The following is a 6,186-nucleotide window of genomic DNA, read 5'->3' on the forward strand; positions in this document are numbered from 1 at the left end:
AAGGGATTATTATCATCATGGCAAAATCTTATGATAATGATGGTGGGTCAAAAGATATCAGTGTGTTGATAGTCAAGGGAGCCTCTAGGCACCACCTAAACTACACGAAAAGGGCTCTAAAACACCATCTTACCATGAGGGCATGAGGGTGTTAATGTGATAATAGAATTAACCAAGCTACAATGATGCAAGATATTAATCCATATGATGTTTTGTGATGACGTTTAAAAAATAAACTTACAGATAAACTTATTTTAGGGCTGTAGTTAATCTCAAGAGCTACAAATTTTGAGAGCTAGTAGTAGCCATTAGTATACTTAAGCAGTTATGCATGTGGTTTCTTGTTTGCATGTAATGCATCTTGGTTCTTGATTTCCAAATGCCCAACTGCTCACACAAGCTTCTATAAAGATAATGTTTCAAAATATCAATAATTAGTTTAAGGAGCACGATAGTGCTCAAGCAAATGCAACATTGATGACTCCAACAATGTTGAGAGTGTTGCGATATTGAGCTCAACTAGTGTTGCAGCGGACATTGATGACCCGCATGGGTGATAGCTTCTGCACTTATGCCATTGGTGCACGGTTGGTGCGATTATGGTTGATATGCCGCCGATGGATGACAGGCTATGTGAAAGCCACTTTGGAGTAATAGAGTTATGGCATAGTTATAACGCCACCTCATATGGTCGGGTTCACACTATGGACCAACCATTTTATATGTTACTGTAGGAGAGTACTTTCCCTTTATGTATGGACTCTTATCTTTTAGTTATATGGAGATAGAGAGGAGAAGAAGATAGAAGAAAATTCAGCCATCCATCTCTCTCTTGTGTCTTGCACTCTCTTGTGTGTGTGTGTGTGTGTGTGTTTACTTATAAGGAACTCAAGCTCTCTCTCTCCCCCTGTATTCTCTTTATGGTATCATAGCTCCCGTTCGTGTGAGAGCTAAGGAAGCAAGCAAGAGGCAAGAATAAGCAAGAAAGGAAGTGGTACACGAGTAAGAGCATCATCATCTCTTTCCCTTCTTGGTTTAGGTACAACACCCCTCGGTAGCTCTAGGAGCTACACATCTCTGATAGAGGAGCTGTCTTCGTAGGCTTGGAGGTGCTTAAGCGGTACGTAATACTTTGCACTGAAATTTTGCGGGCAGATTCACATTTCGAGCGCGTTTTGGTCTCCATTCTATTGCTACAAAGTATTTTCAGTAGTTTCAGAAAGTTATAGTGGAGAACTGTCTCTGGCCAAAATCTGCTTATTGCAGTGCAACTTGCAGTGCAACAGTGCATTTTGGGAGTGCAGGTAGTGTTTGCACATGTATTATTGATATTAGGTGTATGTACATGTACTCTAGTCAGATCTGGTGACCTACAGGTTGTGTTGAAGTACAGCAGCAACAACAATCCACAAAGATATTGTTGTGTTACACGTTGCATACAAAAATTGTATGTTTGCATGTTTTCATCAACAGTCCACAAGGATACTGCTTTGTTACAGGTTGCATACAGAAATTGTCTGTTTGCAGATTTTTGATTGTTGTTACATGAAAACATGTCTCACGAAATCAATTAGATTGTCAGTGAGAAGCTGGACAAGAACAACTTCCATGCATTGAATTTCAGATCCAGCAGACATAAAGGCATTCAAGGATTGGAACCAGGGTGCAAGGAAAATCATGTATTAGCTTTCAATTAGTGTCACAGACACAATGATAAGACACATACGGGATGCCAACACTCTAGCAGTTGCGTGGCAGAATATGGTGTAGATGTTACGAACTAATACAAAGGCAAGGGAACTGCAGCTAAAGCAAGAGCTGCATACTGTGGAAAAAAAAGCATGTCTATCAATGAGTATGCTTTAAAGATCAACGGCATTGTTGAATCCTTGGGGTCTATCAATGTATCGATGGAAGATGGTAATTTGGTGAGTGTCTATTTGAATGGGCTTGGTAAAGAGTACAAGCCATTCAAGACCTCCATGCAGTCAAAGAGAATACTCCCAACTTTCAGGACTTGGTGTCTATACTGATCCTGGAAGAAAAGACTTTAGGTGAGGACTCTTCTTCACAAAAGCAAGAACACATAAGAACATGCCTTCTACTCTAATTCAGGTAGAGGCATAGGTACAGATCATGGTCGAGGCCAAGATGGTGGTGGTCAACAAGGAAATCAAAATTCTAGACAACAACAGTCCAATGATTCACAGCAACAGCAATCATACATAGGTGGAAGAGGCCAGTCTAGAGGCAGGGGAGCCAAAGAGGGCAAGGTGGAAATCAAAATGCAAATAGCTATTATTGTGGTAAACCATGGCACATGGCAAAGGATTGCTATAAAAAGCAAAATGATAGTAAAAGTGGAAAGTTGCAGCAAGGCAACTATGCATTATCTAGTAATCAGGGAGGTGATGACAGAAGTGAGCAGCTGTTTGTCATGCAGCACATGCTCAATTCCACCAAACAACAGGAGATGTGTTAAGATCTTAAGATACATGGTATGTGGATTCTGGTGCCTCTAACCATATGACCAGTCATGGGTGAGTGGTTTAGAGACATGCAGAAAAGGAAAAAACCAGGTTATGTAGAAAGAGGTGATAATATTGTGCATCCCATTGTGCATGTTGGTCAAGTGCCATTGTCTATGCAGGATGGCAAAATGAAGTACTTAGGCAGATATAATATTACAAAGAACTTGGTTTCTATTAGACAGATGGTTGAGCAAGGTCTGCAAGTGAGGTTCAATCCTCAAGGATGTTTTGTGGAAGACTTCAAAAATTAGTGTCGCTTGGTTGCAAATGGTAGCAGGAATGGCATGATGTTTACTCGGATGTAAACATGCCTAAGGTAAAGGCAGCCATGTTTGCGCATGATGGAACAGTGTCATTGCAAATATTGACATATGGCACAAGCGCATTGGTCATGTGAATATACAACGAAACTGAAGTCTATGCAGGCCCAAAATATTGTTGTTTAAGATTGATGGTATGCATAAAGTATGTGAAGGTGGCCAGTATCTCAATAAAACTTTTATAGTGCCTTTACATGGCACTTATTAATGTCCTCAATTGGAGGAGCCTCTTTGTTAATCCAAAATGGGATTAACATCCCCCCTACCTGATGTAGGTTTTATCCTCAGAACCTTTACCCAGGTGTCGAAAGACCTAGTCGCCAAACTCGTGTCTATAGAAGTTACGGCGAGACTGAAGCTTTTTAAGGGTTCTTCAGAATGCTGAGTGAGAAGTCTAGAACCCGATGTCAACCATGTCTTCGAACGTGACATGCATGTATCCTGGAAGACACCTTAGGCGATGATAGTAAAGCATCATGCCTCTTTATGTTGGCCATGTGTTCATGTCGAAGGCAAAGGTGCTCCACCTCAAATCCATCATGTCTTTCTTTTGGTTGATCGATGAGGACCACGATCAACTTTAGAGATCTTACCACAGCTACTACATCTAGATCCGGGATTCTATGCCATGCTCTTATCCATGTGAGTAATTGTTGTCTCTAAATTGTTATATCTTGGAATGTGATGGCGAGAAGTGTGGGAAGTTATAGCACACATGAGAATCCCTTTTCTTGGCCTCTTGGAACTGTAGTGGAGTCAATCGCCTTTTGAGTGGCATGTATAAAGGATCGACTCGTAGTGCTAGCGGGGAGCTCTAATATTAATAGCTGTATTCGGGCACTGTTAGGTACTCCTTTTGCCATTCCGATTGTATGCCAAAATTTGCCAGATGGGGGTTGGTATCATTTATGTGGATAGTCGTGTAGCCTCCCCTTGTATGAGTGTTGCTTCTGCCATCTGCAAAAACATTAGCTGATCATAAACGTGACAATTCTGATTTCTAGCAAGTTGGTTAATTGCGGATTGGCTGAGGGTAAGTGTAGATAATAACAATGTTAGTGTTTGAGGAGGGACCCGAGGAGTCACTGGCAACGAACCTATCTTTGAGGCACGTTCGATGAGGAGTCATAGTTCATCAGTCTATTCCATCCTCTGAGATCTTTCTTGGAGGGTGATCTGGCATTCCAAATCTTGTATTCTTGAGTCTTTTGTGGTAAGTAGTTCGGAGATGACAGCTTCTTGCACTTCTCTAGTAGCGGCTAGTTCTGCATATCTTCTATTTGCTTCCTCTACTGCAAGCCTAGAAGCTGTGGCATGAACAGTAGCTTCTTCATGTAGTCTTCGTCATTCCTCTACCAAGCTTTGATTGTTGGTGTACATGCTCAAGTACTTGTTGATGACTAACAAGCATTTGATCAATCTCTTTGGACTTTGCAGTGATTACCTCATTTAGGGACTTTAGTTTCTTAGCATGGGCTTTGTTCATCTACTCTCTTTCTGCCTGTAGGCATACCACTCTATTTTCTGCCTGAGTAATTGCTTCAGTTAGTGTTTTTATTTGTCTTGTGTACCCATCTTCTTTTACCTGAAATGTGGCTTTTGCTTCCTCTAGTTGTTATACATGTTGTGCTTCCTTCTCCTTGGTATACACCACTTCTTTTTGCACCTTGGCCTGCTCTAATCTTGCTTTTAGCTCCTCGTTTTCTTTTGTGGTGTGACTATGGTTTTGCTAATAAATCTGTTATTACTCTCCAAGGTCAGCAGTCTGGCCTCCTGTTTCTCGGTTGATTTTAAGCTTTTTAGAATGACCTCCCTACTATGAGTGGCATCAGCTACTGGCTCCTCTTTAAGTGATGCCAATTGGTCCGTAGACTTTTGGACCTGTTTCCATAGCATAACATTCCTTTCATGCAGAAAGTGTGTGGCAAGCAAGCAAGATCTCCATACTCTTTGTTCTTGGGTCCACAGATCTGCACTTGTGTATGCTGAGCCTTCTACCCTATGTACCAGCAGCGTATCGAAGGCCTTCCATGGTTGTTCTTGAATGAGTTCTTTGGCCTCTTTTGAGACTACTTGACCCTGCTGCAGTTGTGAAATATGTGTCGAGGGCTCCCCTGCCTCCTGAGTGCCTTCGGGAATATGTAGTGGAGCTGCATGGCTGAGCACTTTGGTAAGAAGATAGGGATTACACACCTTTGATTGGTGTGACTTTAAGTAATTTTCCATCTCCCCGGTGGATGTACCAAGCCCAGTCTTCTTGCTTTTCTTCATGGACTTTAGCTATTCTGTTGAGGGGGGGTGTGTGATACCTATCAAATGGATTGACTTGCATGATCATCGACATCGCCCTGCAAGATTTTTCATCCACTTCATCTTTGATATTCTCTTATTCTACTCCATTTTAATTTTAAGAGACCCTCTTTATTAGCATATCCTCCATAGGCATCTGATCGATGGTATGGATATGTGTTGGTATTGGTGGTGGTAGCTGCAGTGATTCGCAGATCAAATCCTCGGTAATGAGGCCCTGCTTAGTTGACCCATCAGCCTTGGTGACTGTGCCCCTCTTGGTGGTTCTGTTATATGTCTTTAGGAACTCCGCACATAATGTTGTGTTGATGGTGCGGGGGAGGATCTCTGCCATCTTACCCAGACCAACTTTCTCCAGCTTGGTTTTGACATCTGCATCCTCTAATATCATCAAGCATTCAGGGTTGTGGTACTGGAATATGATTTTGCCATGAGCTATCTAAATGACTGAACCTTGAACTGCTGACTATGCATATGGCCCAAGATAGGTTAATTTGGTGCCAGGTGGTGCTCTCTTCCGTTTTTTTGCTGGGGCGATCCCGTGGTACTGGCCTGGGTGACGGAGGAGGCCATCTGGAACATGTGAAAACACATCAGTCATTGTGACCGGTAGGAGCTCGTGGTCCTCCTTTTTCTTTTTCTTTCCTTTCCTTTTCTTTTCTTTTTCCTTTTTTTGGTTAGTAATTTGCTTGGGTGTATGATGGGAAGAGTGTTAGTGTGTGAGTAATAAACAAGAAGGGATGTGTGTGAATTAGTATGAAATGGCCAAGCGTGAAGGAGTGGTGTGTGAAAGATTAATTCGTGAGATGTTAACCCGTGAAGGGTTAGCACGTGAAAGGTTAGTTCGTAAAATTTTTGCCTGTGAAGGGCTTAAGCTGTGAAAGGCTTAACCCATGAAGGGCTCAAGCCATTAAAGGCTTAACCCGTGGAAGGGCTTAAATCGTGAAGGCACAATCATTATTTCGTGAAAGTGAAGGTTTTTGCCACTACTATGAAACCAAATGTGGGCAATGTAACCCTAGCCA

The sequence above is a fragment of the Cibotium barometz genome, chromosome 12 (genome assembly GCF_041138505.1).
Source record: "Cibotium barometz isolate CiBa-2024 chromosome 12, ASM4113850v1, whole genome shotgun sequence".
Taxonomy (NCBI): Eukaryota; Viridiplantae; Streptophyta; class Polypodiopsida; order Cyatheales; family Cibotiaceae; genus Cibotium; species Cibotium barometz.